This window comes from Lissotriton vulgaris, chromosome 9 (assembly GCF_964263255.1).
Source record: "Lissotriton vulgaris chromosome 9, aLisVul1.2, whole genome shotgun sequence".
NCBI classification, from domain to species: domain Eukaryota; kingdom Metazoa; phylum Chordata; class Amphibia; order Caudata; family Salamandridae; genus Lissotriton; species Lissotriton vulgaris.
This window is the reverse complement of record NC_141697.1, coordinates 728,947,352-728,975,007: the sequence shown is the minus strand read 5'-3', so window position 1 is coordinate 728,975,007 and position 27,656 is coordinate 728,947,352.

The window sequence follows — 27,656 nt, the reverse complement described above, 5'->3', positions numbered from 1 at the left end:
ATAAGGAGTGCGCACAGAAAAGTGACGCATCGCACCAGTGGTGTAAAAAAATGTGCCTTGTTGCGTTATATTTAAAAAGTGACGTATCTAGGTAGATGGGTCACTTTTTAAAATCAAGCGCCACATTATATCTGCGTGAGGTATAATGCATGCAGAGGGGGTGTTCCCCCGCAAAAAGCTTTGTAATAGCGACGCAGTGAAATGTTTGAGATTTCACTGCGTCACTTTTAGGATGCTGTTGCATCCTTTAAATATAGTGCAACGAGGCACATTTTATTACACTGCTGGTGTGATGCGTCACTTTTCTGTGCGCACTCCTTATGACATTCCAGATGTGTCATATTTAATGTATGACGAATCATGTTGCAAGGAGTTACAGATACGTCAGTATTTCTCACATATCTGTAAACATGAAAGTGACGCGAGGCAGGCGCAAGATTCTGACGCAACAGCATCCTAAAAGTGACGCAGAGAAATCTCATAGATTTCAGTACGTCGTTATTACCAAGCTTTTTGCGAGGGATTGCCCCCTCTGCATACATTATACCTGATGCAGATATAATGTGGCGCAGAGTTTTAAAAAGTGACCCATGTACCTAGATGCGTCACTTTTTAAAAATAGTGTCAGGTATAATGCATGCAGAGGGGGTGTTCCCCTGCAAAAAGCTTGGTAATAATGACGCAGTGCGTCTTTTTTAGGATGCTGTTGCGCCAAAATCTTGCGCCTGCTTCACAGCAAACCTTTCACATGGTGCTTTTTCCATGTGAAAGGACACATTACTGGAGTTGCGTCACTTTTGTGACGCACTCCAGCAATGCGTTACTTTTGTGTTTACAGATACGTCAGAAATACTGACATATCTGTAACTCCTTGCGAATTGATTAGTCATATATTAAATATGACATATCTGGAATGTCATAAGGAGTGCGTCCAGAAAAGTGACGCATCGCTGTTTTCACGTAGCGATGCGTCACTTTTCAGAAATGAGGCCTCCAGTTTATTCACTGTGTCATAACTTTCTTTTCTAACACTCACCTTCTTTCATTCCTCCTACTTCACTTCCTTTCACCTCTCATACCTTTCTGTTCTTTCTTACTCATTCTCCTTTCAATTATCAATGCACTATATTTCACTTACTCTTCATTTTTTTAAGAATATAGCTCTTTGATGAGAATTGGAGGTAGTTCTGAAAAGAACTTTTGGTTTTCTTCTTTTAACTGAACAGGAACAAAAACAGGGAATGGAAACTGCTCAACAGGAGCAAAAAGAAAACAAAAAAATTAGGGGTGGGAAGGGCAGCGATGGTTCTCCAATGCTCGAACCATGAGCAGGACTCTTTGCTCCCCATAGGTGAGGAGTTGATTGCAGTATCTGCATTTGACGACCCCATGGTTAAATGCAGGTTGTATGTTTGCCACCTGCTCCTGCGATTGCTCTCTCCCAGAAGAAGTTGCTCCTCCTGTTGATGTAGAGGCCCCATCTCTGGGAACCTCTTGTGCCAGAGCCCTGACACTTTCCCGGGCAAAATTCTGGGGGTGCCTCCTCTCCACATGGCGAATCAAGGTGAAGTTGCCAAAAGAATACTTTTTTGGGGGGTTACCCCGTGACAGGACCTGTTTGCAGATCCTGCACTCTACTTTTGGTGCATTCACCTTTTTCTGGTCTGCTGGAAACTTAAAAAATTTCCAGATGAAATGTTCTTTGACCTTCGGCTGAGGAGGCTCTTCATCAATGAAATCATTGGAGTCATCTTCACTGCTGGATGGTCTGGCAGCCATGATTAATCAAGAAATATGCAACAGCAAAAAAGGCAGGTCTTTCAGTCACAAATGTGAAAGAAGAAGTGAAGGAAATGGGTGGGGATTTCATTCATTGTAAAAAAAAAACTGTTAGCAACCAATGAAAAGTGTTATTTTAGGGTCACATGACCCGACGCGTTTACGCTGCGCGCTCCGGAGCACTTCCGGTGCGTTTACGCAGCGCGATCGTAGGCGCTTCCGGGGCGCAAACGTGGCGCGATCGTAGGCGCTTTTGCGTGCGTTTATGCGCCGCGAACGTAGGCGCTTCCGAGGGCACTTACGTTGCGCGCCGAAGTGACGTCATCAAACTTTTACAGAAATGCATAATCATTTTCCTCATTAAAAAAAACTAATTTTATTTGTATGGTACGAAATGTTTTGCATTATTATTAACTTTTCATTCATATTTTTTTTCACGAACGACAGTTGCGCTCTGGGTGCGCTTTCAGATGAGCTCACGGAAAAGCTTACCGGAGAGCTTAGCTGAAAGCTTCCCGGAGCGCGCACCCAGAGCGCAAAAGAAAAAAATTATATAAAAAAAACATGAATACTTTAAAAAAAACAGCAAATTCTAAAAAAAAAAAAAAGGTTAGAAACTCGATATACAAAGGAATTAGCATTTAAAAAACCTATGAAATTCACTGAAAAAACCATAGGTTTCACACCAGTTATAGTTAGGAATTAGCATTTAAAAAACCTATTAAATTCACTGAAAAAACCATAAGTTTCACACCAGTTATAGTTAGCTGGAAATTTTACTGATATAAAACCATTGAAATTCCCACGTTATAGTTAGATGGACTCACTATAACTTGCGCGTGCAATGCACTGCTGATGATGTCTTATTAAGCCAGTTAACCAATCAATTTTTAAAAACCATCCATTTAGACACTTATTTAAACATTTATTCTTCCATCAACTTTTACATATACATATATAAAATATATTTATTTTTCAGAAAGACACACATTCACTGGATGGTGTCATCAGTGATGTCATGAGTGATGTCACTGACCATGTCATGAGTGATGTAATATGTGATGTCATCAGCAGTGCATTGCACGCGCAAGTTATAGTGAGTCCATCTAACTATAACGTGGGAATTTCAATGGTTTTATATCAGTAAAATTTCCAGCTAACTATAACTGGTGTGAAACCTATGGTTTTTTCAGTGAATTTAATAGGTTTTTTAAATGCTAATTCCTAACTATAACTGGTGTGAAACCTATGGTTTTTTCAGTGAATATATATATATATATATATATATATATATATGTATATATATATATATATATATATGCACACCAACCTTCTTCACGAGAAAAGAAGAGACAGAAACCCCAGGAGGACCAGGTAGGAGACGCCTGTTTATTGGTAACTTAGCGAATGCATTTCGGCAGCTGTGCTGCCTTCCTCAGTGCCCAAAGCGTCCCGTAGATGAAGCACCACGCTGTGTGTGAATTCCTCTCAAATAAGCTTGTTGGTGCATGTCAGCTCCGCCCTTCCGTTGAAGTCCCCGCACCTGTGAGCAGTTCCAAGTGTGGCGCGGAACTGCAGGTCCCAGAATGCAGCAGGATCGATGTTTGGAACCACGGTGCAGGGGAATGACTGGAATATTGAAAGTCATTGCGGGCTGGCAGGAGAGGAGCGTGATGTCTTTAGGAAACAAAATGTCCGTCTTGCTTTGGAGTTTCCAACTGGTATATATATATATATATATATATATTCACAGAAAAAGGTTTCAGGGATGTTATAGTTAGCTGGACATTTCACTCCTACAAAACCATAGAAATTCCTCAGTTATAGTTAGTTCTGATAACTATAACTCGCGCACCCGCAATGCACTGCTGATGATGTCACATACGACATCATTCATGACATGGTCAGTGACATCACTGATGACATCACTGATGACATCTCAAATGACATCCCTGTTGACATCATCCAGTGAATGTGGTTTAGTTTGAAATTTAAATATGTATTATATATTACCTACTGGCGGTCGCCAGTAGGTATATATAGTTAGGATTTTTTCTCTATGGAACTTTTGAAAATTCTATCTCTAATAACTTTGGCGTTTGTGGACGGAATCGGCTGAAATTTTCAGGAAAATGGCACATTTTGTTTCTGAGCAGCCCCTGAAAATTTGGGGGGGGGGTTTCGTCAAGGGGGGGCCGAGAAAAAGGGGGGTCCCAAAATGCGTTTTTCCCATTCATTTTTCCATAGGGCGTTTGGCCTCACTTTTAGCTCGAACGGCTGAATGGATTTGCACGAAACTTGGCAAACTTGTAGGGACTGTTAGCCCGATGTGCCTTTGCTGGGTCTCAATATATGCGCTCCAGTGGATTTTGAGAAATTAACGTTTAAAAAAATGTATATATCTGTGACAGCGTCCCGGATAGCGCTCCAGATCGCGTACTTTTCGCGTAACGGAGCTTTGCGAAGCGAGGCTGATTGGCTCTCCGGTGTCTGTCAACATTCTAAACAGTCCGGTGCGGCAGCCATCTTGTCTCTCGGTAGGATCGAGAGAATTGAATTGAAAGAAAATTTATAATGCGCAAAACAATAACCCGAAGGTATCAAGGCGCCTAGCAAAAGATCAGAGAATGATCAGGAAAAAGACATGAAACCCTACACATATGCTTGCTGGAAGAGAAGGGTTTTTAAGGCAGTGTGGAAGTTCTGTAAGGACGGGAGAGATCTCAGATCTAGAGGAAGTTCATTCCACCTCTTAGGGGCAAGAGTGGAGAAGGCTCTGCCGCCCCATTTGGCTCTTCGTACACGGGGGGCTGCCAGAAGCAGTTTCCCAGAGGAGCGCAAGTTCCTTCGGGGGACATAGTGGGAGATGATGGATCCTATTCCAGTGTCGCTCTTTTTGGCGATGGCTCTGTAGGTCATACATAGGACTTTAAACCGGATACGATATTCTAGCGGCAGCCAGTGCAGCGTTTTCCTGGCTGCAGTGGCCGAAGAGCGTCTGGGAATATCCAGGACAAATCTGGCTATGGCGTTTTGGACTACCTGTAAGCGCTGCAGCTGTCCTTTATTAAGTCCAGCATACAGCGCATTACAATAGTCCAGACGCAAGCCGATAAGAGCAACAGCTATTTGTTTTCTTGCCTGGAGGGAAAGATATTTCCTGACCCTTCGTAGGGTGTGAATCAGGCCCCAACAGGTGGAAACGGTTCTGCTCACCTGGCTGCCTAAGTCAAGGGCAGGGTCTATTAGCACCCCGAGATTTTTAGCAGAAGATGTGGGGGAAGGGCATGTTCCAAGAGAGTCAGGCCACCAATTGGCTGACCAGATGTTTTCTTTCCCCCCAAACACCATCACCTCCGTCTTCTCCCCATTCAGTTTCAGAGAGTTCTGGATCATCCATTTACCAACCGCCTCCATGCAAGATCTAAACTTGGAGGCGATTAGTTCATCTGCATGGGGAAGAGAGACGAGGATTTGAGTGTCGTCTGCGTACGAGACTACCTCCATCCCGAATGATCTTATTAATTTGGCTAGTGGGGTAACATAGATATTAAAAAGGGTCGGGCTGAGTGCTGACCCTTGAGGAACCCCACATAGCACAGGACGGGATGGAGATAGGAACTCCCCAAGCTTGACTCTTTGTTCCCTCCCCGTGAGGAAGGAGGTCAAGAGATCCAGAGCTGCGTTCTTCACCCCCACCTCCCTCAGCCGCGATGTAAGTACTGAGGGGGAGAGGATGTCGAAAGCCGCAGTTAGATCTAGCAGGACCAGGAGAGAGGTCTGGCCCTCATCTACTGTCGTGCGGATCTTGTCAAGCACGATGGTGAGGGCTGACTCGGTGCTGAATTCTTTCCAGAATCCATGCTGGGAGGAGTCTAAGCATCCCGAGCTTTCCACAAAGGCGGCAAGATGCTTGTTAAGATGTGTCTCAAGCATCTTCGCAGGAGCAGGGAGCAGGGAGATAGGCCGGAAGTTTTTTAGGACCCCCGGATCCAGAGAGGCCTTTTTCAACAGGGGTTTTACTACCGCCTTCTTCCACTCTGCAGGGAAAATGCCATCTCTAAAGGCTAGATTCATTATCTCTAGCAGCGGTGGTAAGAGGGTCTCCCTACACTGCTTGATGACTTTCAGTGGGCAGGTATCCAAAGGGGAACCAGACTTAGTCTTGGCTAACAGTAGCTCAAGATCTTGCAAGGCCAGCGGGGGAAAAGCGTCCAGAGTGCATGGAGGGGAGATTTCTGTGATGATCGAACTCGTCTCTACCCTGGGTGTAGATGCACTGAGAACAGCGTTTTGTTCCTCGAGGGCTAGGTGGATATCCTGAATTTTAGAGTGGAAGAAGGAGGCGATCTTATCACAGAGATCCTGCGAAGGAATGACAGAGGAGGAGAAAAACGAAGGGGGAATTTAATGAAAGGGGGCAAGGTAGACTTCTCTTGACCCCCTAGGAATGATGTTGGGGTTATTAAAGGGTCCCGTGGGGCAAAAAAAAAATAATTGATTTTTCGGGTAGAAGCGCTTCTCGGTTCGCGAACCGGGTCGCAAACTGGTAGCGAAACGGGAATTTTGTCATTTTGTGTTTCGATTTAATTAAATTACAAGATGGAGGAAAAGCAATGTGAGTATTGGGTATAAGGGGGGATTGGAGACGTATCCTGACCCCCTATGTTTTCTGAGGGTGGTTGAGGAGGCTTATATATGTTGATACTTATCTTCCGGTGGTTGCGCATGAGCGTTTTTTTTTTTTTGCCGCTTGACTTCTGTTAACGTTCGATTCGAAGGAAATCAGGAAGTGTTGACCGCCATTTTGACACTGCGAGTAAATATATTGTTAAAAATAATTGTTATAAATTAATCCGTATTGATAAACATTGTCTGCGCCATCTTGCTTTTTTTCCAATGCCACACTTTTGTCGTGCACGGCAGCCATTTTAAATGCCTTGACCAGACCCACTCTCTGCACGCCGCCGATCCTCAGCATGGCTCCCCACCCTCGCAAGCATCTCCCCCACGCACTGGTCACCCCCGCTCTCTGTCTCATGCATGGGCCATAAACCTCCCCCCATCTGCGCTGCTCTTCCCTGAGAATCACACCCTGTGCCCGCCCGACACCACCCTTTCACCCTATTCACTACCGCACCCTCTGACACTCCTCTTCCTCTGTGTCCGATTGTCCAGGCCGGTCCCAGGCTATCACCTAGCCCTGCGGATGTAGTTTATGGCCCCAACTGTAAAGAATCACCCCTGTTCAAAGGAGTTACAGTAGATCAAGGCCCCCACCTCATGAGATCCGTCACACCACACGCGTTCCTACTATCTGATAACGATCCTGTATTGTGATTGGGGAGGGGATTCTCACTGTAAGGGTGTGTGGGACCGAGCCTGAAGCGGAAGATTCCAGGAATGCCTTTATGTACATCAAAGTCTTCACAATTATGTGTCACATTAAAAATATATAGCACTCCAACAAAGTAGTAGTATTATAACACTTTAATAACTTATAAATATGTTATGTTATGTTATGTTATATTTACTTTTGTATAGCGCACGGCTACTCAAAAAGAGTGTCCCGGCGCTTTAAGTAAGGAGAGCTAGAGCACGATAACATAACAGAATTAAAAGAAGACAGACGACAGAGAGGGCAACCTACAGAGCGCCTACTGGGTGAACAACCAGGTTTTGAGACCCTTTCTAAAAGCAAGTAGGCTAGTGGCTCCCCGAAGAGTGAGCGGCAGTGAGTTCCACAACTGTGGCACCAGTAGTCCAAAGGAGCGCCCTCCTAGGCGAGCTCTCTTTACTCGCGGGACAACCGCCAGGAGCAGGGATTCTGACCTCAGAGACCGAGCCGGATGGTAAAATGCAAGTCTCTTTTGGAGGTACTTTGCTCCCACCACATGGAGAGCCTTATAGGCCAAAGTCAAAGCCTTAAAGGCGATCCGTTTGCGGATTGGAAGCCAATGCAACGTCTGCAACAAGCCCGCTGCACTGGCACGTCTATTCAGACCAAAGATAGCCCTTGCGGCAGCATTCTGCACTACTTGAAGCCGCTGTAGCAGGTACTCTGGCAGGCCCAGGTAAAGAACGTTCGCGTAATCTAACCTAGAGCCGATCAGGGCCTGCACAGTCAGCTTCCTGTGCTCCTCAGACAAAAGGGGAAGAAACCTCCGCAGCATCCTAAGGAGGCCAAAGCAAGTGCCCGACACACCAAGGATCTGGGATTTCAACGTTAGCCCCTTGTCCAACGCTCCAACAAAGTAAACACGTAAAAAAAAAACTTTTTAAAGAACTATTTACATGACATTGCTTTAACCAGGATAGACAAAGAAATGACACAGTGATGTAAAAGTTTCTGAAAGAAATGCCAAGAACGTCCCATGTGAAAGTGAATTTTATCTGGCAATTTTTTTCTTTTCCTTCTCATGAAAAGAAAGTTAATGCCAGGTTCGTTACCTGCCTCATCTGCAAAAAAAAACCTCTTGAGAGGGACCGAAAAAAAATATAGCTATGGTAATCATACCATGCATCGGCACATGGAGAGGTGGCACCCTCTTAATTATTCTAAAGCACAACTTCGAGATTTGGTGGATAATCCCCGACCGGCAAAAACATCCACCAATGACTTAGCAATAAGTGAGTCAGAGGCAAGGGAAACGGTCCCAAATCTGTAAAAGAACTTTAGGCAAATGAGAATGACTTGTGTAGCATGTGGAAAATTAATTTCATGCGGAGAGATGAGTATTACTTTAATAAATAGATCATATGAAAATCATCAATGTCCAAAACGTCCTAGAAAGTAATTTTTGTCATTTTTGAGGAAGAGAGATAACCTACAGTGGTACGGGGTCGTTTTCGTTCGTACTAGGGGGGCCAGGTGACATTCGTTCAGGGTGGCTTAGGGGCATTTAAAACAACTTCCCTGATACAGGTAGCATATAAAGTAGAGGCTAAATACCAGGATCTTTATCGATACAAAAATGAAAAACACACAACAAACCTGGACCATTCATATTTTCAATGTTTCTGCGTACTATACTTTTTAACCCTTAACTAATTGAGCTGCTTCATTTCACCTGCTTTAAAAAAAAAAAAAAAAAAATCAGAAACAGTGGCCATTTATTCGAAACTTACCAATCTACGCGTTACAACTACGTTTGCTTTTTCAAAAACCTTTAATAAAAATGTTGGTGCCCAAATACGGGCCTACAACCCCGTGGGCCGGCCACAGAGCAGGCTGGAACTGTAAATGGGGGGGGGGGGGGGGTATTTATTTGTGGAAAACATAACAGAGAGTCAGTGGTCGTTGATTTCATAGTAAAAAGTGCGGCAAGTGCAACAAAATCATATCGATAATTCATTGCAAGCAAGTACCAAAAGTGTCGACAATTCGAACCTTCAATAATAAATACAGTAATAAATGATGCATTAGAACTTAATATCAATTCATTGTTCGAACGTGTAATCAGTGCCCGTCCCATGTCAATTCATTGTTCGAACGTATAATCAATACCCATCCTGGATCAATTCATTGTCCAAACATATAATCAGTCTTATCCCATATCAATTCATGTGCTAAAAACTGCATACATATCTCATGATATCAAGGCTGAGCAATCGGGGCGCAACAAGGAGTTGAGAGTTTCATTTGTACCGGCGCCATTTTGGGTGAGGTCAGGAAGGTCCAAGTATAGTTAAAATGTCTCCACCAACTCGCGGTTGGACCGGGACCTCTTTCGGCAGTCCAAAAGTTTTCGTTGAAGGGTAACAGAGGGGACTGCCGACATGAACCATCAGTCAAAGTGGGGTGGGAGGCAACAATCTCTCCTACCGGGTCATACTGGTGTCCCACCGGAACTGATCAAGTTGGTAGTCTTGCAGGATTTTGGTGATTTCAAGACTGAGGCCGGCGCCGGCATGAGCGCGCCGACGTCCCGCGGCTACATCGTGGTCGTTCCGTGGGTGATCATGGCAGTCATTCCCCATCGGGGGTCGGGGGCCCCCGTGGCTCTTATAGAATCTTCAAAGTTGAGGAGACGCAGGAAACTAGAAGCGTTGTTGCACCCCAACAGTGGACGAGACCCCCGCTGGGTGAGCGGAGCATCATTGCCTCGCAATAGTGGACGAGACCTTTTGTCGGGTGAGTGCAGCGCCGCTGCATCGCAAGAGTGGAGGTACCCTTTTGTTGGGTGAGTGGAGCGTTGGGGGTGCAGCCGAGGGGCCCCCACCTGTGGGGGTGGGAGAGGCTCATTCGCGCCGCCTCTCCCTCCCAGCGCACCCCACGCCGACACCTGGCGTTGATATCTGTGATGTCCGGACCAGGCGATAAGAGGGGGGGGGTCGGAGGCAGAGGCAAGACATCCCCCCCCCGTGGCCTGCAGGGCGCCGCTTCAGGCCCGAACGGGGAGCTCATATCAAGCACACGTGGGAAGCGGTTCAGCGAGCCCGTCTAGAAGAACATCCTCCGGCCTTGTTGACTGAAACTTCATGGACTCACGCCAGGAATTCAAGGCAGCGAGCACGTCGCCAAGTGTAGGAAAACCTTTACAGTATTCAGCAAACGTGCCGACACCTGGCGTTGATATCCGTGATGTCCGGACCAGGCGATAAGAGGGGGGGGGGTCGGAGGCAGAGGCAAGACATGCCCCCCCGTGGCCTGCAAGGCGGCAGAAGAAGGGAATCGGGAGACCAGTACATTTCGGGCCATCCACCCCACGGCTGATAGCGGTTAGCCGGGCCCCGCCCTGCACGTGTCGAGGCCTCATCTTCCGGATGGGCGTAACCGTGGCCCTGTTGCACTTCGGGAGTTTCCGGAATGGGGGTAGGTATCTGCTGATTTGTATCTATTTCATGTTACCGTTAATGGGCGTGGCGGGCGGTGGGACAGACATGCTTGGAGCAGTGGGGGGGGTGGCGGAGCCTAGCTACCTCGTGGCTGCCGTAACGTCAAGCTTGGCTTTTTTCACCACTTCCATGTTTCTTATTTCTAGCGAAGTCAAAAACTCATCAGTAGCCTACTGATTTTGTTCGATTTCTTTCCCTTCCTTTTCAAGTGTGTTTCATGCTAAAGTTTCTGTTTAACAGGATACAGTGATTACTTCGTATTTTACATATGTCTTCTTTATTAGGGGCACTCTCCGGTTGAGTCAGATGATGTACCTCTAATAAATGGTCCGGGTGGAACTAGTTTCTCAATCAGTGGGGAGTAGATGGGCATGACAGATTACAACGGGGGACAAAGGTCCGCATTACCCACCCTTCACTACTTGCAAAGACTAGACAGAATATTTCTATTCCACGTTGTTTGCAAACAGAGAATACCTCGAAAGAACTATTCCTTGAACAATAAATGTCCAGCCAATCAATCAATCAGTGGGGAGAAAAACAGGCATGACGGATTACAACGGGGGACAAAAGTCCGCATTACCTATCCTTCACTATCTGCAAAGGGAGACATAATATTCCTATTCTTCTCTGTTTGTAGACAGGGTCCGATTATTGCTCTTTGAGATATTCCCTGTGACAGGGAATATCTCAAAGAGCAATAATCGATAAAAAATTAGTAGGATTATAACACTTTAATAACTTATAAATATATACATCGCAACAAAAACAGTAAACACCTTAAAACATTTTTTATTAAAACAGAAGCAAAAATGACAACTAACAGTAGTGATATCCTGGGCGGGTGATGGAACTGGGATTGTTAATGGAAAAAGATCTACAGAGAAAGGTATTGGTGAATTATACTTCTCCGGAAATTTAAAACTCACAAATGTTTTATTTGTGTAATCGTTTCAGGTCAAACGGATTGTGGGACAATGTTCAGAATGGAAGAGTCACCAAAAGGCAAAAAGTTCCGCTTGACCCCGGGAGCCGGGCGTCTATGTCGGGTGCGATCTCAGGCCACACCAGGGCAACAAGACTTGGGGAGGGGGTCGGAGCCAAGCGTCTTCTCCGAGTCCGCGCCATCACACCGCCCCTCGGGGGCCTCCGTCAAGCGGTTTAGGGAGGTACCGTATCACATTGTTTTCAAATGCAGTCAGGTCCACAAACGGCCCCCACTTACTTTGAGAATAGTGAAGCTGCAGCAGGTGCAAATAAGCTTTAGACAGTGTTACAAGCGCTGCTCAGAACTCTGAACTATGGCACCCAACATCCAGGACTTATGCCATTTGTGCAAGGCAGTGACATCGAAGCAACTCAGGGACCAAAACCATGAACGTTCACTCATGTATGAAAATCTTACTATTGATGCTTGACTGAGGCCAAGGAGATCAGAGTGCATGAGTCTCATGCTCGATCGATTGAGCTAGCCGGATCGGGCAACTAAAAGTATAAAATAGTTATGTAAATAGTTATTTAATAAAATGTTTTACCCTGTTACTTTGCTGGTGTGTTGTATATACTTATAATATTTGCATAGGGTTTGTCGTTATTTTGGGTGGGGTGGGTGGCGGAGCCGAGCTGCCTTTCAGCCATCATCGTGTGGAGCTCAGTTCATCTAATTATTTTCGTATTTCTCATGAGGGGTTGTTCTTAATGTTTCTATACAAAAAGAGATCCCATTAGTGGCCTACTGATTTTGCTCGATTCCTTTTGTTTTTTTAAACGATTTTTCACTATCTGCAAAGACTAAACAGAGTATTGCGACTCTGTGCTTGTTTGTAAATAGAGAATGAACCAAAGAGAACCAATTCTAAAACAGTAAATGCTTGGATAACAATCAATCAAATGGAGAGAGAAGCAGGCACGACGGATTACAACGGGGGCAAAGGCCTGCGTTAACTACCCTTCACTATCTGCAAAGAGAGAGTACTGCTAAGAGAAAAGCGGGGGGGCAACGTTCAAAGCACAGCAGCGTACATAAACACAAAAATGTTTTTATCTATCACGTACTTGACATTTGACAGCTTTTGATATTTGCTATTAAAAAACCATTGAAATTCACTGAAAAAACCATAGGTTATAGACCATATATAGTTAGGAATTAGCATTTACAAAACCTAGAAAATTCACTGAAAAAACCATAGGTTATAGACCATATATAGTTAGGAATTAGCATTTACAAAACCTTAATTTACTCGCACAAAACCATAGAAATTCGAATATATAGTTAGTTGCAATAACTATATATCGCGCACCCGCAATCCACTGCTGATGGTGTCACATATTACATCATTCATGACATGGTCAGTGACATCACTGATGACATCACTGATGACATCACTGATGACATCTCAAATGACATCACTGATGACATCTCAAATGACATCACTGATGACATCACTGATGACATCATTCATGTGATAATACGATGAAGCTCTTCAGACTCTACTATAACCTTAGATCCACTCAGTGTAAACAGACACTCACAGACTGTCACTCATCCATGGAGTTACTCACACACCTAGTCAGTCATGCAAAGTATCAATCACACCTCCATTTTCTCAACTATACAGTTATACACACCTTACTAATTCAAACATATTCTAACACATATTTACTCTCTTATACAATCTCTCATACAAGTTCACAATGATTCATAAAGCCACTCTCACATTCACTGGCTCTTATGCTCAGTTATTTATATATGTCAACTCTCACATGGACTGTGTTTTACATATGTACTTACTTTGACATGTAGCACTGAGATATCCATTCACTCACGAATACACTCATGCACACAGTCAACCGCCCATGCAGCTGTTTCCACATGCACTTTTGAACCCATACATCTAGTGAATCAACTGCTCACACATCTTTGCACAGAGTCATACACCTCCCAGCCACTCATACACATACTCAGTCTCCCATACAAATACTTAGGCAACCAATGAATATCCCATATAGTTACTCATATAGCTACTGATTGACACATTCATCAGTTTACAGAACAACAGACATAATGATGCACAAATTAAGACAGTTTAGTCACTAACCCATGCACTCAGTGAGACACATTTAATCACTCTCTCATACAGTCAGTCATGCACCTACTAAATTCTTCATCCAGACACTTATACATCCACTCATTCTTCAATATGTAAAACATATTTAAACACACAGTCACTGGATGATGTCATCAGTGATGTCACTGACCATGTCATGAATGATGTAATATGTGACATCATCAGCAGTGGATTGCGGGTGCGCGATATATAGTTATTGCAACGAACTATATATTTGAATTTCTATGGTTTTGTGCGAGTAAATTAAGGTTTTGTAAATGCTAATTCCTAACTATATATGGTCTATAACCTATGGTTTTTTCAGTGAATATATATATATATATATATATATATATATATATATATATATATATATATATATATATATATATATTACCTACTGGCGGTCGCCAGTAGGTAGTTATAGTTAGGATTGTTTTCTATAGGAAATCCACAACATTCTATTGGGAATAACTTTGGCACCGGTTGAGGAATCTGCCTGTAAGTTTCCTTAAATTTGCCTCGCTGCGCTCCGCCCCTTCCCTGAAAGTTTGGGGTGGATTCCTTAAGCGGGGGCCGAGATAAAAGGGGGGTCCCAAAACGTGTTTTCTCCATGTTAATTTCCATAGGGCAGTTGGACTCACTTTTAGCCCGAACGGCTGAATGGATTTCCACAAAACTTGGCAAAATTGTAGGGACTGGTAGCTCGATGTGGCTTTGCTAACTCTCAAGATATGTGCTCCAGTGGATTTTGAGTAATTTAGGTTCCAAGAAATATATATATCTGGGCAGAGCCTAACCACACATCTGACCTGATTGGCTGTCAGCACTTCATCCAAGAAGTGTTGGCAGCCATCTTGGGACCAATATACATGATAGCACCTCATTAAAAAGCATTGTAGTTAATAGAGGGTTTTAGGACTTTCGTAATATTATAAATCATTTGTTGATGGTACCGTACTCATTTTAGGAATTATGGTGTGTTCTAAGGTGATTTTACCATGTGAAAAAGCCTTCTGCTGTGATATCATGAATCAAGTTTGAAAGAAAACTAATATTTCATGATTTTCCCACAGTGGTATGGAAGGGGATCTATAAGCTAAACTGAAAGCATATTTTCTGTAAATTCCCATTATTTTTCTCAGTCATGTGAGAATGAAGTCTGACATTCTCAGTAAAACATGTACATCCAACAAGGACAGAGACTGTCAGTTGATTCCTTTGTGCTCTACTGCAGCCTCCTAGAGTGTTCTAAAGAACAACTAGAGCGCTAACAGTCCTTCTTATTACAAAGGTATAGCACACCTGAAGCCATCGTGATGGGAATAAAGTGGTAACTCTTAAAAATTTAATTTAAAAAGGAACAAAATGAGGGGGTATATTATGCCATAGAAAGTATTATTAGTGCTGCAGAAAGAAAAATTAGGGCACATTTTGAGTGACTTCTCAAATCCTCTTCTATTTCATTACAAAATTCTGACATGCAGTCTCCCAAGATGGCCACCAGAGACAAAAGAGCCCAAATGTAGACCAAATATCACCCAGATGTAGCCCAAGTATAGCCCAATGACAGAATGTCCCAGAGTGTTCTAAAGAACAACTAGAGCGCTAACAGTCCTACTTGTCATGACCATGTCATGAGTGATGTAATATGTGATGTCATCAGCAGTGCATTGCAGGCGCGCAAGTTATAGTGAGTCCAACTAACTATAACGTGGGAATTTCAATGGTTTTATGTCAGTAAAATTTCCAGCTAATTATAACTGGTGCCAAACCTATGTTTTTTTCAGTGAATATATATATATATATATATATATATATATATATATATATATATATATATTTTTTTATATACCCTACGCCGTATTGGCTTGGAGTGCTCTCATTTGTAAACCCGTGATCTGGGGGTTTCAGCGTTGTGCAATATATATATATATATATATATTACCTACTGGCGGTCGCCAGTAGGTATATATAGGTAGGATTTTTTCCCTATGGGATTTTTGAAAATTCTATGCCTAATAACTTTGGCGTTTGTGGACGGAATTGGCTGAAATTTTCAGGAAAATGGCACATTTTGTTTCTGAGCAGCTCCTGGAAATTTGGGGGGGGGGTCGTCAAGGGGGGGCCGAGAAAAAAGGGGGGTCCCAAAACGCGTTTTTCCCATGTTAATTTCCATAGGGCGGTTGGACTCACTTTTAGCCCGAACGGCTGAATGGATTTTCACGAAACTTGGCAAAATTGTAGGGACTGTTAGCTCGATGTGCCTTTGCTAGGTCTCAATATATGTGCTTCAGTGGATTTTGAGAAATTAACGTTTAAATCAAGATATATATCTGTAACAGCGCTCCGGGCAGCGATCCGGTTAGCGAACTTTTCGCGTATCGGAACTTTGCGAAGCGAAGCTGATTGGCTCTTCGGTGTCTGTCAACATTCTAAACAGTCCGGAGCGGCCGCCATCTTGTCTCTCGGTAGGATCGAGAGACAAGAGGAGGCCAAAACAAAGGGGGAAATTACCATAAGGGGGCATAGTAGATCCTCGTTGACCCCCTAAGTTTTATGTGGAGGTTTTAAAAGGGCCTAGGAGGGTCCAAAAAAAAAATATATATATTTTTTTTTTGCGTGGTAAGCGCCAAGTTCGCGAACCGGAAAGCGTTCTGGGCAGCGTACTTTAAGGATAAAAGAATGATAGACTTTTCTAATACTGTATGTTAATTATTTGTTGTTTTTGTTCGTTTTTTTTATTTATTTTGATTTAAAAAAAATGTATTTATTATTTTCATAGTTCATTAAAACTTCCAGCATTATATCATCTGGTATCTCGTCAAACATGGATGTTTCTGTCTCTTGTAAGGTTTGAATAAAATGTTCATCAAAAGATTCATCCATAAAATCTTCATCCACATTTTCTTCAGTTAGAATGTCTTCGGATGTAATGTCGAAGGAAACATTAGTTTTTTCTTGCTCCCCTTCCATTTTTTTGCTGTAAATTGCATAAAAAAATAATTATATTAGAAGAGTTAGGGCACTGTTGGGTTTAAGTTCAGACATGTAGTTCTGTTTTTTTAACAGTGAAGTTAAAGTAAGTAAATTCATAATTATAGCAGAGAAGTGTAAGTCAATCAATAAATGTAACAGAGGAGGTTATCTGTATCTATAACTATAGCAGGGGGACAGTAAATAATTATCAATAAACGTTTTTACAAATTAATTTAAAGTGCCACTTACAAATTATCAAATAACTTTACAGGGAGGTGAAAAGGCTCTTGAAATGTAGTTCAGGAAGTAGCAGTGAAAATGGCTGTGTTTCCTTCTCTTCCTTTATATATATTCAGGTATATAACCAATCAAATGTCAGGTAATAAAAATTGTAAATGAAAGTAAAGTTTTCATTGGTTGTCAATTCCAATATTTTAGATGTGTTTTGTGAAGTAATTTACCTCAGGGTATTTAGATAGGTCTACAGGCTAAATGGCTAAATGAAATTTCAATCAAATTTGTGAGAATGAAAGGGATTGTTATGTAGTATGAGTAGGCTGTCCTGTTTTCAGTTTCTATTTTTGGTAAATTCTGGTGGGGTTTTTTCAGTGTTTTCAATATCTTAAAAAACAGTTGTTATCAGTGGTTACACATTTTCACGCCACTAAAAACAACAGAAAAAAGTGTTTTTCCGGTGTTTATGGAACGTTTTGCTTTAATCATTGCTTGCTTTCTGCACTGAAAGAACATGGTATATAGACAGTGTACGTATAGTGTATATGAGGTCCAAAGAGATTTTTGCAAATTAATCTTATTGTAGTACACCATACAATACATATTCAGTGAGTCTTTGGTCATGTGCGCTCGCGCTTTCCTTCCCATGTAAACTTCTGTGAATAGACCCTCTCAGCATTCATAGCCCCTTGGGCTGAGAACCGTCAGCTAAGGGGCACAGATGGGATGACTCTTTCTTTGATGCCACGTCAAACACGAAATGATAAATATTTGCGTTTTAGTTCCTGGGCATAAGAAAACAGTGCACCAGAATGGACTAAAAAGTCAATAGCATCCCTCATTAACTCTGAAGATTGTAAAGATGCTTTCAACATACCATCTAACAAGTGGCAAGGATCTCTTACAGGGAATCACTTCAGCTCGGGTATCAATTTTAACAGGTCATCACACAAATTTTTTATATACGTAGCTGAATCACTACAAATACAAACAATATCACTCCAATCTTTGTTGAACTTGGAAAGAACTTTTTTTGCAGAGCATAATAAGTGACACTGCGTTCCATGTTTTGTAAAAGTCTGGTGTCACGTTTTCACCACTATCCAAGATGCTTGGTGATATATATACTTGTCACTATGCCTTGGATTTAATGTTTAAAGCCTGAGGTGTTGGAAATTCACCTACTATCAATACTTACCCACTAGAAACTATGGTCTGATGTATTAAGGGTTTTTATCCATTCTCTGTGGGTAAATGTGATGACACATATTAGGAAAGATTTTTATGAAACTAGCCATTTTACCTATCAGTGAAAGAATCAAATGTAGCCAAAATATCAAATGTGAGTTTGATATGTCCTGATTCTCTACAGTTTATAAAAGAATTAAACTAAACCTAAAACGTGAAACTAAACCCTGCATCTTTAGACCAAAGGCCATAAAACTGAAAAAAGTAAAAGGAAGAAGAAACAATATTTTAGTGGCATCCCTAAAGAACAAAACTCAAGCAGAATAATGTTAGCCAGTCTTTCTTACTGATAGCTTGTATAACTAAGTTACATTTTATTGGCCCCTTCAGTAAGAACAAAATGACACTTAAACTTTCTTTTTCCTTTCTTTGAATGGCATTTAGTTTGTGGTTGTGCAGGTGTTTTTTCAGTGTTTATATGTTTCCACCGGTGAGGGCTATTTTTCTTTCAGTGGGGTTTTATCAGTTATTATAGGTTTAAACCTAAAACCCCACAGCCTAAGTATGAGCTAATCTATATTTGGTGAGAGTGTCTCTAGTCGTTTTTCTGCTAATTACTTTCCCACCTTTTTTTAGGACCGCTTTCTGGAAAGCGGCCCTGTTAGCGAACCTTAAGCGTCACGGGAGTCCACCATTTTGTGTTTCGGTCGCATTAAGATACAAGATGGAGGGCAAATAATGTTCAGAATGTGTAGAAGGGGGCACGGTAGACTTATCTTGACCCCCTAGGTTTTCTGAGGGTGGCTGAGGAGGCTTAAATGTGCGGAAATTTTTTTTTTTTTTTAAAAATTCCGCGAGGTTAGCTTTCGGTTAGCGAACCGGGGAGCGTATTTTGTGGAAAATTAGTGAAAAAAGTTAGAAAAAAATAATAATTGTGAGTGATTAGATGAAGGGTAGCTCTGAGAAGAGCTTTTGGGTTTATGGTACATTTAGGTACTTATAAGTAGGTACCAATGCACATTCTTAAATTCAGAATGAAAATTCTGTTGCCCTCATCTGAGAAGTGAACTCCATCTCCTCTGTAGATATCTTGCATGTAGTAACGCAAGTTATTGTTGTACAGGGAGCCCATTCCATGGTCTCTCATGAAAGCTGAAACAGATTTGTTTACATGCTTCCTCGACTTCTCAATTTGTGGACAAAATTGGTTGGACCACCTCCATTTCTGTCTTTGGCATATATTGGAATATACCAAGGCAGTTTGAGGAAAAAGTGCCATTAATTGCTCAAAGGTGTCCTTTAAAAGCATTTCCAGACCTACCCCTGTCAAAGTGCCCAAATCATTACCTCCACAGTGCACTATTAACAGGTCAGGTTTTGGCAAATGCATAAAGGTTTTCACCAATGGTATCAATTGGTGACATTTTAATCCTCTTTGGCCCAACCACTTAATTTCCACATCTTGTAAATTGAGGTTGTGTAAATTTCTGTTCTCAGCATACCTTTGAGTCCAGTGGATGTTTTACTATGTCCAACAATCCAGACCTTAAACATGGTGGGAGAAGGTTGTTCTGCAGTCAGATGAAGTGTGGTAATGAAAGGGCAGTTGAAACAGTAGGAGTTTGTAAAGAAAAAAAACTGTGGTTTTCCAATGCTAATGAATCATTAGCAGTGATTGGTGCATTTCCATTTCTGAAAACAGAAAGTTAGGGTGCATGGATGTGTTCTTTGAAAGAAAAAAAATATTTCAATTAAAATTATCAATAAACATCTAAAATATATTTTGGGTTTTAAAGTAGAATACATTTTACAGCTACAGATGTTAGCTTTTAAAAAACCAATGAAATTCACAGAAAAAACCATAGGTTATAGTCCATATATAGTTAGGAATTTGCATTTACAAAACCTTGAAAATTCAATGAAAAAACCATTGGTTATAGAACATATATAGTTAGGAATTTGCATTTACAAAACCTTATTTTACTCGCATAAAACCATTGAAATTCCATATATAGTTAGATGCGCTAACTATATATCGCGCACCCGCAATCCACTGCTGATGATGTCACATATTACATCATTCATGACATGGTCAGTGACATCACTGATGACATCACTGATGACATCTCAAATGACATCACTGATGACATCACTGGTGACATCTCAAATGACATCACTGATAACATCTCAAATGACATCACTGATGACATCACTGATGACATCTCAAATGACATCACTGATGACATCACTGATGATATCATTCATGTGACAATACAATGCATCTCCTCACACTTTAATATAACCTCTGTTACATCCAGTGTAAAATACAGAATATAATTTTTTAAACCATTGACACACCAATACTAGTTACTACATACACACTCACTGATTCCAATGTCTACACACAGATTCACTCATTCACCCATACAATCATTCATACATACAATCACTCATCTTTACAACACTATCATATGCACTCATACACCTATACAGACACTCACACTCTGCCATTCATCCATGGAGTTACTCACACACCTAGTCAGTCCTGTAAAGAATCAATCACACTTCCATTTTCTAATCAATACAGTTAAACATAGAGTACCTTACATTTTCAAACATATACTAACACATACTTACTCTCTTATACAATCATTGATACAAGAACACATTGATCTCCACAGAGTCATACATCTCCCAGCCAGCCACACACACACTCAGTCTCCCATACAAATACTTCGACAATCAATCAATAACCCATATAGTTACTCATATAGCTACTGATCAACACATGCAGCAGTTTACAGAACAACAGACATAATGATGCACAAATTAAGACAGTTTAGTCACTAACCCATGCACTTAGTGAGACACATTTGATCACTCACTCATACAGTCAGTCACGCACCTACTAAATCCTTCATCCAGACACTTCTACATCTACTCATTCTTCAATATGTAAAACATATTTAAACTTTACAGAAACACACAGTCACTGGATGATGTCCTCAGTGATGTCATCAGTGATGTCATTTGAGATGTCATCAGTGATGTCATCAGTGATGTCACTGACCATGTCATGAATGATGTAATATGTGACATCATCAGCAGTGGATTGCGGGTGCGCGATATATAGTTAGCGCATCTAACTATATATGGAATTTCAATGGTTTTATGCGAGTAAAATAAGGTTTTGTAAATGCAAATTTCTAACTATATATGTTCTATAACCAATGGTTTTTTCATTGAATATATATATATATATATATATATATATATATATATATATATATATATATATATATATTTATTTATTTTTTTTCTGTCTAAAAGGTTGCCCTTAGAGCATTCGCCACTCCGGCAGAAGTTACTGCACTCAAAGCCACAGGCGGGAAAGAAACAGCATGCCCCCAAGCCTTAGTTACTATGCCATACGCGTTTCGAGCTATGTGGTAAGCTCTTGTTCACTGGCTGGTTGAAATGACGAGAACAGGTGATTTTGGAACCAATAATTTATTCAAATGTTATGTCACGCCCCAGTGGGCGTTTCCACCAGGCATTCTGGATAAGGTAGTCCCTGTAAATGCCGTGACATGAATCAGGTTCTTGATAGCAAGTGCGCTGTCTCGAAAAACATCCTTTATTTTCAAACCCGGTTGGGTAAAGGCAACAGCGGCATCACCATGGACTTTCCCAATATCCACTGTAGTTCAGGCCCTCTGCCTTCCAGAAAACGCCCAAATGTTCGAGCAATCCGGACCCGCTGCACCGCGGTGGGGCCAATCCGCGACCAGGCATGGCCGCTTAATTTTCTGTCCAAAAGGTTGCCCTTAGAGGATTCGCCACTCCGGCAGAAGTTACTGCACTCAAAGCCACAGGCGGGAAAGAAACAGCATGCCCCCAAGCCTTAGTTACTATGCCATACGCGTTTCGAGCTATGTGGTAAGCTCTTGTTCACTGGCTGGTTGAAATGACGAGAACAGGTGATTTTGGAACCAATAATTTATTCAAATGTTATGTCACGCCCCAGTGGGCGTTTCCACCAGGCATTCTGGATAAGGTAGTCCCTGTAAATGCCGTGACATGAATCAGGTTCTTGATAGCAAGTGCGCTGTCTCGAAAAACATCCTTTATTTTCAAACCCGGTTGGGTAAAGGCAACAGCGGCATCACCATGGACTTTCCCAATATCCACTGTAGTTCAGGCCCTCTGCCTTCCAGAAAACGCCCAAATGTTCGAGCAATCCGGACCCGCTGCACCGCGGTGGGGCCAATCCGCGACCAGGCATGGCCGCTTAATTTTCTGTCCAAAAGGTTGCCCTTAGAGGATTCGCCACTCCGGCAGAAGTTACTGCACTCAAAGCCACAGGCGGGAAAGAAACAGCATGCCCCCAAGCCTTAGTTACTATGCCATACGCGTTTCGAGCTATGTGGTAAGCTCTTGTTCACTGGCTGGTTGAAATGACGAGAACAGGTGATTTTGGAACCAATAATTTATTCAAATGTTATGTCACGCCCCAGTGGGCGTTTCCACCACGCATTCTGGATAAGGTAGTCCCTGTAAATGCCGTGACATGAATCAGGTTCTTGATAGCAAGTGCGCTGTCTCGAAAAACATCCTTTATTTTCAAACCCGGTTGGGTAAAGGCAACAGCGGCATCACCATGGACTATCCCAATATCCACTGCAGTTCAGGCCCTCTGCCTTCCAGAAAACGCCCAAATGTTCGAGCAATCCGGACCCGCTGCACCGCGGTGGGGCCAATCCCCGACCAGGCACGGCCGCTTAATTTTCTGTCCAAAAGGTTGCCCTTAGAGGATTCGCCACTCCGGCAGAAGTTACTGCACTCAAAGCCACAGGTGGGAAAGAAACAGCATGCCCCCAAGCCTTAGTTACTATGCCATACGCGTTTCGAGCTATGTGGTAAGCTCTTGTTCACTGGCTGGTTGAAATGACGAGAACAGGTGATTTTGGAACCAATAATTTATTCAAATGTTATGTCACGCCCCAGTGGGCGTTTCCACCAGGCATTCTGGATAAGGTAGTCCCTGTAAATGCCGTGACATGAATCAGGTTCTTGATAGCAAGTGCGCTGTCTCAAAAAACATCCTTTATTTTCAAACCCGGTTGGGTAAAGGCAACAGCAGCATCACCATGGACTTTCCCAATATCCACTGTAGTTCAGGACCTCTGCCTTCCAGAAAACGCCCAAATGTTCGAGTAATCCGGACCCGCTGCACCGCGGTGGGGCCAATCCGCGACCAGGCACGGCCGCTTAATTTTCTGTCCAAAAGGTTGCCCTTAGAGGATTCGCCACTCCGGCAGAAGTTACTGCACTCAAAGCCACAGGCGGGAAAGAAACAGCATGCCCCCAAGCCTTAGTTACTATGCCATACGCGTTTCGAGCTATGTGGTAAGCTCTTGTTCACTGGCTGGTTGAAATGACGAGAACAGGTGATTTTGGAACCAATAATTCTTTCAAATGTTATGTCACGCCCCAGTGGGCGTTTCCACCAGGCATTCTGGATAAGGTAGTCCCTGTAAATGCCGTGACATGAATCAGGTTCTTGATAGAAAGTGCGCTGTCTCGAAAAACATCCTTTATTTTCAAACCGGGTTGGGTAAAGGCAACAGTGGCATCACCATGGACTTTCCCAATATCCACTGTAGTTCAGGCCCTCTGCCTTCCAGAAAACGCCCAAATGTTCGAGCAATCCGGACCTGCTGCACTGCGGTGGGGCCAATCCGCGACCAGGCACGGACGCTTAATTTTCTGTCCAAAAGGTTGCCCTTAGAGGATTCGCCACTCCGGCAGAAGTTACTACACTCAAAGCCACAGGCGGGAAAGAAACAGCATGCCCCCAAGCCTTAGTTACTATGCCATACGCGTTTCGAGCTATGTGGTAAGCTCTTGTTCACTAGCTGGTTGAAATGACGAGAACAGGTGATTTTGGAACCAATAATTTATTTAAATGTTATGTCACGCCCCAGTGGGCGTTTCCACCAGGCATTCTGGATAAGGTAGTCCCTGTAAATGCCGTGACATGAATCAGGTTCTTGATAGCAAGTGCGCTGTCTCGAAAAACATCCTTTATTTTCAAACCCGGTTGGGTAAAGGCAACAGCGGCATCACCATGGACTTTCCCAATATCCACTGTAGTTCAGGCCCTCTGCCTTCCAGAAAACGCCCAAATGTTCGAGCAATCCGGACCCGCTGCACCGCGGTGGGGCCAATCCGCGACCAGGCACGGCCGCTTAATTTTCTGTCCAAAAGGTTGCCCTTAGAGGATTCGCCACTCCGGCAGAAGTTACTGCACTCAAAGCCACAGGCGGGAAAGAAACAGCATGCCCCCAAGCCTTAGTTACTATTCCATACGTGTTTCGAGCTATGTGGTAAGCTCTTGTTCACTGGCTGGTTGAAATGACGAGAACAGGTGATTTTGGAACCAATAATTTATTCAAATGCTATGTCACGCCCCAGTGGGCGTTTCCACCAGGCATTCTGGATAAGGTAGTCCCTGTAAATGCCATGACATGAATCAGGTTCTTGATAGCAAGTGCGCTGTGGTTCTGGAATTCCGGATCCTGCTGTAATATGGTACCGAGGTCCAACACTCGTGTCACAAAATGCCATCGAACCATGACGAATTTGGTATCGGCAGACCGGTAATGATTAGGACATTATCCCTGTGCATTTGCATCACGATTGGGCAATGCTAACACCCTTAAATCGTGGTTTCCGTTCCGAACCCTCGGTCTCCATTTTGTGAACGGCATCCATCTTGTGCCTTGCCCTCATATAATGATTTACAAATCATTATATGCCCTCATATAAGTCAATTGATTAAGGTCAAGCTTGATCTGAAAGGACACGTCCACCTTAGCTGACTTCCCCATGACCTGGCCGAACTGACTCTACCGCCTCCAGCCAAACCTGTTTGGGCAGCCCCTCGCCCAGTGGCCGAATGAGATAGCATCAATACATAACATGCCATAAACCATTCACCACCTACAGACCATGTTTTCTGCACACATACACCTGTCCATGTTCCTTGTTTATGGCCAGTTTTATGACAAGGAGGCGCCCTGTTCTATTGGGGTTTTATCGATATCTGATTGTAATTCCGGGCTGGGCCATCTATCACAAACTGGACATCTAAAATATGGGTTGGCCGTCATGACTTCGCGTTTTGCTCTATTGTGTAAATATGTCTATGACCATATCATAAACTCAAGAATTCTTGCCTGAAGTGCAAAACTGTGTATAAAAGGAGAAGGCTGGTTCTGTAAAAACGAACAGTCTCCTGAGAACTTACGGCCCGTGCTGTCGTACTTCTAGGACACATGTTACTTGGTTGCAGCCAATAAAACTCGATCTTTGACTTCACCTAGAAGACTCTTGGTTTCTGTGGTCCGGAACAGGGAGAACTCAGAGGTCTTCGGGTGTGATCCCCTGGCACCACCGGGTTCCTAAAAACCCGGAACCTCAGTTGGCGCCCAACTCGGGGCGGTATCAAGCGGTGACGGTCCAAGCCAGATGTTCGTGAGGAGCTTCGTGTGAAAATTCCAGAGGACGGCCAGCCACTTCAGCGACCCCTGTATGTCGACGTGGTTCTGAAGGTCTTTGCTGCGAGGTTCCCCGCGTCCCGACGGCTACGAAGGACTGCTGCCCTGACTATCGCCCTGTTTTGGACCCTGTGATCCTTGGTAGAGCGAAACGATAGATGAGTCTTCTAGTGACGTCATCGATCTTCAATACTTCAGTTAAGTATAAGTGGAGCGTCTCCTAGTCCTTAGTTTGGTTCTTAGTCTTTGGTATCCTTGAGGTACACTTTGTTTGGAACTTGCAAGCGCCAAAACCGAGGGATTCGTGTATTCACGAAAATACCTTAGTTAGATAATCCCTTGAAGTTTGAAGCTAGACTAGTGAGCAAAGATGCCTGGTCTTAGCAGACTTGGAAACTTGTTTTGTCTTGGTTGTAGTAAGGACTCCCGATTAGAGGATTCGTGTCCGGTTCCTCCGATTGGAACTCCAACATATGAGTTATATATAAAGCACGGAGTGGGCCCTTTCACATATAATGAAGTATGGATAAAATACAGCCGCAAGGATGGTGTTTTAAAATGGCCCCAATATGGTAGTTTCGACTCAGAAGTTTTAGATAACCTTGAGGTCAAACTGTTTAAGAAGAAAGCCCGGCCGGCGATGTTTGACTCTTTTCGCTTATGGCGCAAAGAAGCCAAACAGAAAGAAATAAAATTAGCTAAGAAGAATAAAAGAGGTATGTCGATGGTGCAAGCCGCCATCGCATACAGGGATAATGAGGAAGGGCAGGAAAATGAACAAATGCTCAGAAGCAAGAAACTAGCAGTAGATAAATGTTACCCGATGTTGCCCCATGAGGGACAAGATTCAAAGGGAACATCCGAGAAAGATCCATTAATGTCCCATTTATTGAACTCACCACCCCCATATACATCAAGTATTGTTGGACCCCCGAAGCGTAATGTTATACTGCGCCTTGGCGCACGAAAAGCAGCTCTTGCACAAACACCAGCTCCCCTTCAGTTGGTTCCTACTTCTCCGGCGCAGCCTTCTCAAGGGCCGCCGCCTTTGCTACATACTCCGTCTACTTCTCCTACAACTTTGCCTACCGCTCCACCTGTTTATCCTGATACTACTTCTACTACTGCTTCGACTTCTTCTGCTGTTGCTTCGACTTCCTCTTTACATCAGCCTGTCTTTTCTGGCGCATCTGCCTCTCCACAAGCTTCTCCTTCCATTCGACAGAGAGTGGCAAGTACTGTCACTGGTCTGTTCTCACCTTTCTTTGGGTCGCCTAAAACGACCCCTAAAACAGGACATAGACAGTTGCGTAGTCAACTGCCTGATTATGAGGAAAGAGAAGTTCTGAATGAGTTAGCACGCAAATGGGTTACTGACAGTGTTAGATACGATGTTCAGTCTGTTATGGAAGTCTTCCGACAATGGGATGCACCCACTCAGAGATACGTATTCAAAGAGATGTGTGTATATCTTTGCGAAGATTTGGAAACAAATGATCCCAAACGCAAAATGCAGGAATTATTTCGTATGCGTTTCAAATTCTATGAAGGCATGATTGTAGGTGCCGATGTTGAAAACGCAATAGATCTGTTATTATCCGATAGGAGTAAGGGAAATGTGTCTAGATCACTGTATGAGGATGATATGTCAGGTAGGAAAAAGGCACGACAATACCCCATGAGAGAAGTTCCTCCAGTTTGGAGGGAAGGTGATGCGAATGCACAACCACCTGTTCCACCGCATTTCCAGCGCGTATGGGTACATGTCCCCTGGAAAAGATCTGAAGTACTAGCACTCAAGCAGACATTACCCGATCCACGTAAAAATCCTGCAGGGTATTATAAGGAGTTATCACAGACTGTCAGCTTTATTATAATGAATTTAGCAGATGTAGACATGCTGTTCGGGAACGTCGTTCCACAGCCTTTATGGAGTAAGATCCGCCATACAGATCATGATCAAGAACTA